This window comes from Dama dama, chromosome 28 (genome assembly GCF_033118175.1).
Source record: "Dama dama isolate Ldn47 chromosome 28, ASM3311817v1, whole genome shotgun sequence".
Classification (NCBI taxonomy): domain Eukaryota; kingdom Metazoa; phylum Chordata; class Mammalia; order Artiodactyla; family Cervidae; genus Dama; species Dama dama.
The window spans coordinates 53,505,744-53,518,865 of record NC_083708.1 but is presented as its reverse complement, the minus strand read 5'-3'; the positions used below and the strand labels follow the sequence as shown (position 1 = coordinate 53,518,865).

The 13,122-nt window shown below is 35.2% G+C and overlaps 1 long non-coding RNA gene across 1 annotated transcript in view; it reads right to left on the bottom strand.

The window, feature by feature from the left end:
- Positions 1 to 7,511, bottom strand: part of LOC133047949 (uncharacterized) — a 315,323-nt gene extending 307,812 nt beyond the window's left edge. Inside the window, exon 1 of the long non-coding RNA XR_009690919.1 lies at positions 7,383 to 7,511. This is a non-coding gene — a long non-coding RNA (uncharacterized LOC133047949). The remainder of the gene's footprint in view (positions 1 to 7,382) is intronic.
- Between the last annotated feature and the right edge of the window lie 5,611 nt (positions 7,512 to 13,122).

Below are 13,122 nucleotides of genomic sequence, written 5' to 3'. Positions count from 1 at the left end.
AAGTTTCACATAGAAACAAGCAAGAAATCTTAAAAATGACATACAAGTTTTATAAACCAAAAAAAAAACTCACAGAAATAAAAAATACCATAAAGATGAACTAAATGGATAAAAAAAGTGTCCTAGTCAAATAGAAAAATAATAAACTAGAAGATCAGAAGAATCTATCCAGAATAAGCACAGAGATATAAAAAAGATAGACATTTTGAAAGAGATGGTAAGAAAAGAATACACCATAAGATCAAACGCCTAATAGAACCCTAGAAATAAGCAAAAGAAATTTAGGTAGAGTAAGTATTTAAAAGATAATGGCTAAGAGTTTCCCAAATTGAACAAAAGACATCATATCCATATTTTAAAAAAAATTCCAAGGAATCTTTGGCAGATTAAATAAACTGCAATCTACATTTATATTTCAACATACTGAAATTATTAAAAAGCAAAGGGGAAAATATTAAAATAGGTGAAAAGAGAAAGAAAAAGATTTCTTACAAAGAACCTACATTAGGTTGGTATATTACATACTAGAATTAATTTTGGCCATTTAATAGCCAATAAAAGAAGTAACCCACCAAAGTCAGGATATCTGATATTCTATGGACTTGTATAGAATATAGTCATGCTCCCATGGAGGGATTCATACCATGCACTAAACAACCTTCTTGCATCTTCTTTCTAATTTGGCCCTTCCTTTTCTCTCCCTCTTGTTTTTCTATTCTCTATTTCTCACAACCAAGAATCTTTGAAATTCTTGGCAGAGTCACTACGAAGGTCAGTTCCTTCTCCCCTAACATTCTAGCTTTCACTCTAATCTGGATAAAAAAAGCATATTTTCTAATCAAATAGGATGATATTCCTGAAACAAGATGTTCCATAAATGAATTCTGATGATCATTTTCCCCCTCACAACACACCAATGAATTTACAGTTAATTATTCAATTAACAAAAGTTACTTCAAAGTTTCATCATTAAGAAAATATGGATTCTACAGGATAAGTAGAGAGGCTCTAGTGAGACTCAGGGCCTCATCATTTCATCAAACCCAATTTTCTTTCTCATTTCTTATTACAGTAAATATCTTCATTTTATAGCCATTTTTTCTAAAGGTGACTAACTTGAAGATTTTTACATAACTCCTGCCTCCCCTTCACTTTTCACATGCAATCAGCAACTAGGTCTAGCCAATTCCATCTTCTAAATGTTCCTTAACTATGTCTTATTTCTTACGCTATTTCACCATAATTTCTCACCTGCAGTATATAACAGTATAACTTCATAATACCTGCCTTCAGGATAAGGCAAGCCATCTTTCTATAATGGTGCCAAGGAGTCATTCTAAAATCCAGATGCATTCCTCTACTTGGGATATTCACTCTGTATATTATGCTTCTCCTAACTACCATGAAGTAACTATGAAAAAAAAAATCTGTAACAAATTACTCAAGCATTAACTTAGAAAACACTGGCCATATCTTGCAAACCACAGATTTAATATCATATCTTCATAGTGACATAGGAACAGGGACACATTTTTCAGGGGCATATAAAAGTTCACATCTTTCTCAGAACTTGTTTTCTCATATTGTCAGTAATGGTGTAATTTTGTACATTTCTCAATAGATAAGGAGTTCTCCAATGCCATGTATAACAATTATGTATTCAGTGATTAGAAATTGCTGGGGCGGGGTGGGGGTGGGTGCTTCCCTGGTGGGTTAGAGGGTAAAGCCTCTGCCTGCAATGCAGGATACCTGGGTTTGACCCCTGGGTCGGGAAGATTCCCTGGAGAAGGAAATGGCAACCCACTCCAGTATTCTTGCTTGGAAAATCCCATAGACTGAGGATCCTGGTAGGCTACAGTCCATGGGGTCACAAAGAGTCGGACACGACTGAGCGACTTCACTTTACATACTAAAACTACGCGGCTTCCCAGGTGGCACTAGTGGTGAAGAACCTGCCTGTCAATGCAGGAGACTTAAGAGACAGGGGTTCAATCCCCCGGTTGGAAAGATACCCTGGAGGAGGGCATGGCAACCCACTCCAATATTCTTGCCTGGAGAATCCCATGGACTGAGAAGCCTGGCGGGCTACAGTCCATACGGTCGCAGAGTTGGCCACGACTGAAGTGACTCAGCACAGCACGTATGCTAAAACTATGCATGGGTTATTTATTTAATCATCATAAACCCTTATAAAGTGGATACGGTTACTATGAACATTTTACAGATAAGGAAACTAAGGGTCACAGAGGTAAAGTAGAAAGTTAGCTAGATGGTAATGAAGAAAAAATTCAGACTTAAACAAGGCAGTTCAAGAGGTGATTTTCTTAACAACCATACTTTCTTGCTTCAGAGTTCAAGAACCATTCCTCTGCTGCTGTATCTTCTGTCTAATACATGAATAGTAATAGATATTTTGTATATATTCACTGGATGATTACATGAATGAACGAATGATGAATAGATGAATAATGAGTATTTTAATAGAGTGCTTTTCACTTCAATATAACAGATTTTCAATTAAAAATAAGATTTGGCCAGAGCTCAACCAAGAGTCTGCATTAAAATACTAATAAAACTGTATTTGTGTCAAACTTTTGTAAAAGGAAAAAAAAAACACATATTTTGAAAATATAAATTTGAGAGTATTCTCTTATGGATGATAAAGATTTAAATGACAGGTGTTTGTGAATAAATATATAAGATTCTGCTTTATGCTTAGATAGATTTAAAATATAGCTATGTACAAAATGAGTCTGCAAAATTCACTTTGCTTCCCTCCTGCCCCAAATATTTAGCAATTTTAGAGATGGTGACCATGAGCATCCTAAAATAATCATCACATTCCTCATCTGTAAAATGAGGACAATGGCTACACAGTCTAAAAGGTCCCTTCTAGTTCCATCATTTATCATCTTCTAACTTAATTTATATCATATGTTTTACTAATGCATAGCATGTTTTCTTTCAGTTCCAGACTAATTTATTTTTTCTCTAAGTCTGTAAACTAATTGTGCTAATTGTCATTCCTAATCTATAGACCAATTGTAAAAAAAAAAAAAAACTCCAGTGGGGATATTGCAAAGAATCCAAAATTTGAAGAGAGGAGAGTGGGAGACCTGCTGTGAATGGATTGAAACAGCTGTTTCAAGAACCCTAAGCATCTAGGGAAGTCATCCAGAGAAAGGCCATCCACTGTGCTTTGATCTCTCCACTGAAGCACTGCCTGTCCATATGCTTGGTGAAAGCCCAGCCTGTTAGACCCATGCCTAGGGCTAGTTTTCCTCTTGTTTCTGTCCAGGAAATGGCACCAGAGTGTTTCTAAAGTATAAGCGAAAGAAAAAGTTCATTATGGTACAGCTCCGAATAAAACTGAGGTTAGATGATATCACATTAATTGGACTGAATAAATCAACATTGTACTTTATAAGTGAACAAACAGGAAAACTAAACAAGAATAAAAATAAGAATATTTTAAAACATGTTTGTAGAACCAGATGGTTTTTTAAATGGTTTTCCAATATTTTCTCTTTAATCCCCACAAGAGTCCTCTGATTATACTCATAATTACTTCCATTTTATAGATGAAGAAACGATTTTCAGATAGCCACTTAGGAGCCTGTATTTAGTAAACATGGGGATGGACTCAAATTTAAATCTCCTGTTACAAATTCCTTACCCTTTCCATCACTACATATCAACCCAAAAGAGAGGATATTCTCAAGGCATATTTAACTTCCTACAATAAACTGTATACCTATTTTAATGGCAAACTTTTATGGAATGAAAAATAATTTGCACGAGTTGCTATTTAAGAGAATTTTGTGAAGCTTATCTTTACAAGAATACACATTATTTTTACAGAATATTCAACTTATTATCATATTCTCTATTGGTAAAAATAGTTAATTAAGAATATGAGTGAGCACTGATGATGGATTCTAATCAAACATTATTTGATTCATACAAAAATAATATTTAAAGTATCTTTAAATACTTAGAGCAAATCTTTCTTCATGAGCCAGGTGAAAAGTTAAGGATATCATTCTGTCAGGATAAAATGATCTTTGACGCTTTGTCAGAAACCACTAATTGCTTACCTCACCTTGCCTTCTCCTGTTTATTAAAAGTACCTCAAAAATCTAAAAGCATTTCCAGGACTTCCCATACATATGACCTAGGAAAGGAAGTTCTTAAAGAATGAAAACCTCACTGGAATGCACATTTTGCCTTCTATCTTTTCCCTTCATCCTGAATGGAAGGTAGGCATGTTGCTAGATATGGAGCTGCCAATTTGGGGCTATGAAAAGACATGTATGATACACACAGTCTACTAAGGATGGTTAAGAAAAGAAAAAGGAACTTAGCTACTGTAATGGATTACAGAGTCACTGAACCAGTGCCGGGTATGATACAAATAAATTGATATTTAGTTATATCACTATTATTTGGGTTATCAGTTACATGCAGCTGAACGTAATACTTGATACATTTACCCTGAATCAATCACTATATCCAGGGAGAATGATGGGAACTGACTGGTTTATGTCTGGTTTAAGGACTCTCACCTCATTAATTTCTATCTAGTTAGATATATTTTTAAATCAGGCTAATGAGGTCCTACATCACAAAACTATATAGATGCTATAAAATGGGGAAAATCTGGCTTCAATTAGAAGGGAAAGAAGAAATAACGAATGACAACTGGTCCCTCACAAATGTCCACTATAATATTTATTCACCATAATTTATTTTTATTTAACTAGTCTCCCACTTGGGGATACCAGACTGTTTCTATTTTGTTATTATCATAAGGAATGTCTTGTTAAATTCCTTTGCAGACAAATCATTATTAAGAGTTTGTGTATGTATGTGTGCATTCAATAGAATGTGGCACAGATCTTACTAAGTTTTCATATAATCCTTAATATATTTTGCTAAATTGATTTTCATAATGTTTATTACAACTTAAGTTTCTGCTCAAGTGTATAAAATAATGCTCAAAGTACAGGTACCAACATCATTTATTTCTGCTACTGTATGTATATATTTTGCTTAGTTGCATATGCAAAAGTCATCTTACATATTGATTTCTATTTCTTTGATTTAAATACATATTTTTAGTTTTGTTCTTAAATAGTATGCATTTTTATTTATAAATCATGAAATAATTAAAAAATTCAAAAAGTGAAAAGTATAATTTTAAACAAATGTTAATTAAAATCTCTCTGGCAGTGGTTCTCAAACTTTAGTGTTTGAGAAAAACACTCCAGAATCACCTGCAGGGTTTTTTCCACAGCTTTATTGAGGTATAATTAACAAATAAAGTTGTATATATTTAAGGTGTACAACATTACGATGTGATATACACAAACATTGTAAAATGATTACCACAATCAAGGTAATACATCCTCAGCTCACAAACTTATCTTTTTTGTGCATGATGAGAACTCTTAAGATTTAGTCTTGTAGCAAATTTCAAGTATACAACGCCACATTATTATCCACAGTCACTATGTACATTAGATCCCCAGAGCTTAGTCATCTTATAAATGAAAGCTTGTATCCTATAACCAACAAGTCTCCATCCTCACCAGCCCTCCACCAATAACCATCTTTCTGCTCTCTGATTCTATGAGTTCAACTTTCTAGATTTCACAAAGAAGTGAGGTCATACAGTATTTGTCTTTCTCTGTCTAATTTGTTTCACTTGGCATAATGCCTTCCAAATTCATCCACGTTGTTGCAAATGGCAAGCTTTCCTTATTTTTTATTGCTGAATAATATTTCATTGTGTGTGTGTGTGTGTGTGTATACCACATTTCTTTCCTCATTCATCCGTCAATGAACACTTATGTTGCTTCCATATGTCAGATATTGTCAATAATGCTGAAATGAGCATGGGAGTCCAGATATTTCTTTGAGAAACAGATTTCATATCCTTCAGATAATATCCAAAAGCAGGGTTGCTGTATCATATGATAGTTCAATTTTTATTTTTAACTTTAATTTACTGTGAACATTTTATGACTTTATTTTTTTAAAGATCTTATTGTGTTTGTCTAAAGATTGTTTTGACTTTTTCATATATGTGGATAATTTTTACAGTTCCTTAACTGCATTTTAAACTTTTCTTTTAATAATATGAATTACAAGATTTCAAATTTTATAATAGCACAAGCTTGTGAAGTACCTTTTGTGATTTCCTACAATGCTTTTTTATTTACTTATAAATCAATGAATTATTCATTTATATTTTTTTATCAAATCTATTGCTTTTAATAGCTTTTCATTTTGTTGATCATCTCTGTGAGTAGTTTAATCTTTGATCATCTTTTTTTTTAATTTTTCATCTACTTTTTTTCCCTATTATTCCTTCGCATTGATGATAATTTTTCCAGCACGTTTAGGAATATGCTCAATAATGTTTAATATTTCCTATATTATAAAATTCCTATATCATATTATTTAGGAATATAAATTTTCCTTCAGGTTCTTATTTAGTATCATTAAACTTCACAAGTCATGCTACTAATCAATCATAATTGATAATGGTGACTAAGCACTTTACTCATTCACTATTAATAAATTTATGTTTGTTCCAGATTTATATTTGTTTTGTTTCAGAACATATTATCTATATATGTTCAAGTACATGTTGATTATTGAATTACTAGTGTTATAATCAAGAAGCATTTCTCTATGTGGAGTTGATATTAATATTTTGTAATTTAGTGAAACTTTCTTTGAAACCTAAAAGCAATAATTTTAGGCAAATTTTGTGTCTTTGAAAAGAATCTGGGAGGCACATCCACAAAGAAGGCAGTAGGTTCCTACATCTACCTCTCCCCAAAATCGGATGCATGGAATAAACAGCTATACATGAATCAATTCCTTCTGTGAAAACCTCAGAAACTCTTTGAGAGTCTCTGAAACGCCTACCAACTGAGGAAATATCCACATTTAAACAGGTAGGAAAAGCGGAGACACACTCCAGTCATAAACCCGGATCCTGGCACAGAGCTGCACCATCTAACAGAAGCCCCAGTTCGTTTTTCCGCGAGGAGTGAAGAGTTTGGACTACACATTCAACGCATCAGTTTCCATTGTTGCCACCTGAGGGACTGACTTCCTCACGTACCTGTTTCTGGGGGCTGAGAGGCCTGGACATTCACTGACCCCTTAAGACCACACAGAACAGAGGCCGTTTTAAACCTGCACAAGAGCACTTCTGAGGGCTGGTGCCCACGGCCAATGCCACTGAGAGCAACGAGTGAGGCCCAGCTCTCGGCTCCTCCCTGGAAAGGCCTACACCGCCCAGCTAACTCCATACGCTTCTGAAGCCTCGGACTGCTGTCAGAAGGTCTGGTTTCTAACTTGCTTACCTTCTCTACGGACAGCGTCGTCTGGGAGCCTGGCTATGTTCCGGCTGTTGAGAACTGAGTAAACTCAGTACCTTCGCCGCCCACAGCCGTTCTGTGGCAACATTTCTTCCGAGGTAGCCTCTGGGAGGTGCTGACGGAGGAAGCAAGTGAGGCAGGTAGGCACTTCCGGTGCTCCTCTTTCGGCGGGCCCCACGGCTGGTAATGTTTGTTCCGCGGAAGCAAGTGGGAGCCGCTGCCTAAGGAAGCCGGTGCAGCAGGTAGGCATTTGGTGGTTCCTCGCTCGGCCCGCCCCCACTGCCTATAAAAAAAAAAAAAGTCGTCAACTTGGAGAGGGAAGGAATTAGATTTAACTTAAGTGCCTGGCTTTTCTGGCTGCTGTCTGAGGGTCTGGCTACAAATTCATGTGCCTGGGAACTGTGAGAGCCTGGCATTTGCTAGTCCTTCTGCATCTCCAGAGAATATGGGAAAGTTCTGAGAGGCTTTCCAGGCCCTCCTGAGGTGCCTCTTCTTGCCTCACTCTGGCACTAAAATCCAGCTCCCAGCTTCTCCCTTAAAGGCGGTATCCTGCATGTCCAGTGTTCCAGCTTTCCAGCTGTTTCTCGAGGGTTTGACTTCTAAGCGGCTCGTGTCTGAGAGTCCGAGACAGACAATCACTTAATTTCCGGGGAGTTTGAAATGGCGGCCCGGAATTTTGTGCCTCAAACCCCACCCTTACTGCAGAGCTGGAACCTAATCTCCAGCTAACCCACCTGTATCTGAGAACTGAAGGGGCCCCAAGGTCTTTTGTTGGCCAGGGGTGGGAGAGAACAAAATATTAGTGCGGTCTGAGCTCCAGTGCAGGCGTTTGCACAGCTCCTGTCCACAGCTTTGTGGAGAGCAAGTGGGCCGTAAACTCCAACTCCCGGGTTCTTACTGAGGAAAACGGTATTGGAGTCAGACATCTAGCACCTCAGCCTTTCCAGGTGCTGCTCAAGGAACTGGGTTCCGTCTTGCCTGTCTTGGGGAGCTGAAGGGATTTAGCACATCCTGATCTGTTGGGGGCGGGGGAAGATAACTGTGAAGAGATGGTTACATAGTTTGCCTGACTGTCGTAATCATTTCATTGTGTGTATACGTAGCTATATATATATATATATATATATATATATATATATATATATATATCATGCTGTACACCTTACATACATAGTTTTGATTTTTAAAAATGTAAGAAAGACGTATATTACTAATGGCTTTTGGGGAGCAAAACAGTGTAACTTACGGATCTATTAGAATAGTTTACAAATTATGTTGTTCAAAGCTTACAAAATTTTAATTGTTTTAGCTACTGTATCATTTTACAGCATTAAAATATTGCTTATGACTTTAGGTTTTTTTTTAACTAATAATCTTTTTCTATCATGAATCAAACCACCATTGTATAGATAGTACTGTTTAATGGGAGAGTGAGTTGTATATTTATATTAGGTTGGTACAAAAGTCACTGCAATTTTGGACAGTGAAATTTAAGTCATTATAACTAGGTTCAAACATCTTTATTAGTCAAAACAGGAACCATTACAATCTCAACACTTTTTCCAATGAGAAATGTTTATTCCTGTAGTATAAAAATCTGTGCTTCAGGACCTGACAAACTCTTGGAAAGCATTTTTGGCCTCCTGCTCATTGTGGAAGGTTTTTCCCTGCAGAAAGTTGTGGAGATTCTTGAAGAAGTGGTAGTCGGTTGGCTAAAGTTTAGGTGAATTATGGCAACTGAGGCAAAACTTGCTGTAGCCTAATTCATTCAACTTTTGAAGCCTTGGTTGTGCCACATGCGGTCAGGTGTTGTCGTGGAGAAGAATTGGGCCCTTTGTGTTGACCTGCTGGCTGCATGCATTGCAGTTTTCTGTGCATCTCATCAATTTGCTGAACATACTTATCAGCTATAATGGTTGCACCAGGATTCAAAAAGCAGTAGTGGATCAGATGGGCAGCAGACAACCAAACAGTGACCATGACCTTTTTTTTGGTTCCACTTTGGCTTTCGGAAGTGCTTTAGAGCTTCTCGGTCCAGCCACTGAGCTGGTCATTACCAGTTGTTTAAACTCCACTTTTCATTGCAGGTCACATTCCAATTTAGAAATGGTCTGTTGTTTTTGTGTAGAATAAGAGAAGACAACTTTTCAAAAGGATGCTTTTTTAAAAAATTTTCAGTCAGTTCATGAGGCACCCGCTTATCAAGCTTTTTCAATTTGCTTCAAATGCTGAATGTGGTAGAATGGTTCACACTGAGTTCTTCAGCAACTACTCACGTAGTTGGAAGAGGATCAGCTTTGATGATTGCTCTCAATTGGTCGTTGTCGACTTTCAATGACTGACCACTGTGCTCCTCATCTTCAAGGCTCTCACCTCCTTTGCAAAACTTCTTGAATTACCATTGCACTGTGTGTTCATTAGCAATTTGTGGGCCAAATGCGTTGTTGATGTGAGTTTTCTCCACTGCTTTATGACCCATTTTAAAGTCAAATAAAAAAAAATGGCTGAAATTTGTTTTTTGTCTAACATCATTTCTATTGTGGGTTCAACTCCTGATGAAAGATCCCCAGGTGGAGGAATGGCAACCCATTCTGTATTCCTGCCTGGGAAATCCCATGGACAGAGGAGCCTTGTGGACTATAGTCCATGGGGTTGCAAAAGTGTTGGACATGACTTAACAACTAAACAGCAAATATATGTATATAAATATGTTTGTGTGTGTGTGTGTGTGTGTTAGTCCGTCAGTCAAGTCACTTTGCAGCCTCTAGGACTGTAGCCCACCAAGCTCTTCTGTCCATGGAATTCTCCAGACAAGAATACTAAAGTGGGTAACCATTCCCTTCTCCAGAAGAATCTTCTGGACCCAGAGATTAAACCCAGGTCTCCTGCATTGTAGGCTGATTCTTTACTGTCTGAGCCATCAGGGAAGCCCATATATAAATGTACACATGTATAATACTTATATATATGTATATAAATATATATATATATATTTTACGTGGTCTAATCCCTCTCCTTTTTCTAAACTTTGTTCATATTACATCTTTTACTAACATTTCATGCTAGTTATAGCCCACCTAAACTCTTGTCAGTGGTATTGAAGCCTTCAATTCTCAGAAATTGACTTCTGAGAGGATGCTCCTTTTGGGGGAGAATCTGCTTATTAATATTAGGAATAGCAATATGTACTTTAATATAGCATATGGCTTATATAAACTGAATTATAAACACATAATCTCATAAACATATATATATATGCATATATATAATGGAATGTTGATTTATTTTGGATATATCCCAGATATCTATTATATCTATTATATATATATATTATATATCTATTATATATATATATTATATATCTATTATATATATATATTATATATCTATTATATATATATATATTATATATCTATTATAAGAGATTTTATTTGGTTTCTGTAATTTTCAAGTCAATTATATATTTATTTTAATTAGACTGGTGAACTGATTCCCAATTACAAACACTTGGGACACTTAGATTTAAGTTAACAGGCAACTCATTACTTTAAACTGGATTATGCTATTTTGTTTCTTTGAGAGACTGGAACACTGACAGTCACCATTCTTGGCATCCCAACCTGGTATTAATGTGCAGAGGACTGAATTCTAATCAGAAATTTTCCTGAGGGATAACATACAGTGATTCAGTGATAGCTTTTCCTGTTTAATGATTACTTTTCTTTGTCAGTGTACTTTTGTCATCTTTATTGGTGATACCCCACATATTTACATATTTTCCCTTAGGATGAGATACTTCTAAGATGACAACTCTCAAATGTTACCTGTTAATTTTTTCATCTTTTTCCTTCAATGGCTAATCTATTATTGAAATTAAAAGGACACATCTTTCAAACTCATTCTCAGAATTCTCACTTGTTGATAAATTTTTTCTTGCTCCTGTCCTTTTGCTGCTAAAGGTGATCAGAACTATTTGCAATGTTCTTTGTTTTTTTTTTTACCTACAGTTGGCTTTTGATAAAATAGACCTTGCACTAAAATATATGCTTTGGTATGGATTTTTGGTTTATAATCACTTAAAATATATTAAGGTACTGCTGACTAAGAGTAAAAAAATAACATATTTTATAAATATATTTTCAATTTTAAATGGTAAAAATTATGGCTTATTTTTGTCACATAATTTTATACCCAATATTCTATGATTCTGTGTTTGTGATTGTATAACTGTAGTCCTAAATAATAGCACTATAAATATCCCAAATATTTTGATGTTTTGTGTATACTAGCTCAGTTTGTTCTCATATTATTTTACAGATGAGAAAAATGAATCACAGCCAAATCAAATGACTTTCCTAGTACACCAAACTAGTAAGGAATGGAGCAAGTATTCACATCTGAGCAGCTTTATCCAGTTTCCTCGGGGCTTTTGGGGATACTTTGACAACATATGATAAACAGCAATACATTAAGCTATATATATGACCCAAAAAGAGGATAGCAAATTTCTTATATGGATACAGAACTCCAAAGGAAAAATATATACCTAACATAGTCCAGGAAGTGGAATGGCAGCATACTAGGCAGGAACAGTATTTTTAACAAGGGAAGTGTAATATAGAAATGTGAAAGTTCTGTTTTTTCCTGCTGTGTATTAGTGTAGCACACTCTCTTTTTTTTACTCCCAAATTTTTTAAAGCTATTTGTAAGAATGCCACATTTATTCTTATCATTACATATCTTTTTTTTTTTTCCTGGACATCCTAGACAATAAGTAAGAAAAGATAACAAGAGAAATATGTATTTGAAAGAGGTGGATAATCAATATTTGTAGAAATGATTATATTCTTAAAAAGTATCTCCCAAGAAATTCAATTAAAACATTGTTGGAATTGAAAACTTTATCTCATGTGAAAATAAAATGAGAATAGTTCTGTATGGCAACATAAAACATAAAATGTCTAATAAATAAAATATGCACAACTTAAAATGTGCATTATAAATGTTTCTTAGAAGGAAAACAAAGCAGACAAATAATTGGATATATTCCTAATAATAGGTGGTGTTGGTATTGTCTCCATTAATTCATTGAGCACATATTTATTGAGCAATCAGTGTATGGCAGGTACTGCATGGATAAAATGTGTGAGCCAAAGCATTGCCTTTACAGGGTTTAACAGTTGAGTTGTAAAGACAGATTATCCATATGGCACTTTAAAAATAATTATAAATCAGAAGACTGTAACCTAGTTGGGAAGTTCATAGAAATTGCCCTGCAGAAGAGACTTAAAATCTAAAATAAATTGAACAGTCTCATAGGTGGAGATGATGGGAGTGGGTAGTGTCTTCAAAGCAGAGGGAACTTATGGTTAAGATCCTCGTTGAGGCAGAAACATAGTGGTATTAGAGAAAAAATCCTGTGGAATTAGTATATAGTGAGCAAAAGGAAAAGTATATTACAAGGTAAAACTGTGATACTGAATACATATCAGATGTGACATCAGTCCTGCTCAGACATGTTAATGACACATTCTTAAGAACAAAGGGATAATAATTAATATTATTTGATTTATTTAAATTAAGTTAAATAATTTAATATTAAAAATTAGGGAAACATGTTTCTATTTGTGTTATATAAAAATCCCCTGACTGCCTTGAGAGAATAAATTTAAAATGGGATAAGAATTCAGAAAAGACTTTTGAATTCTGTAGGAGAAGGCAAGGG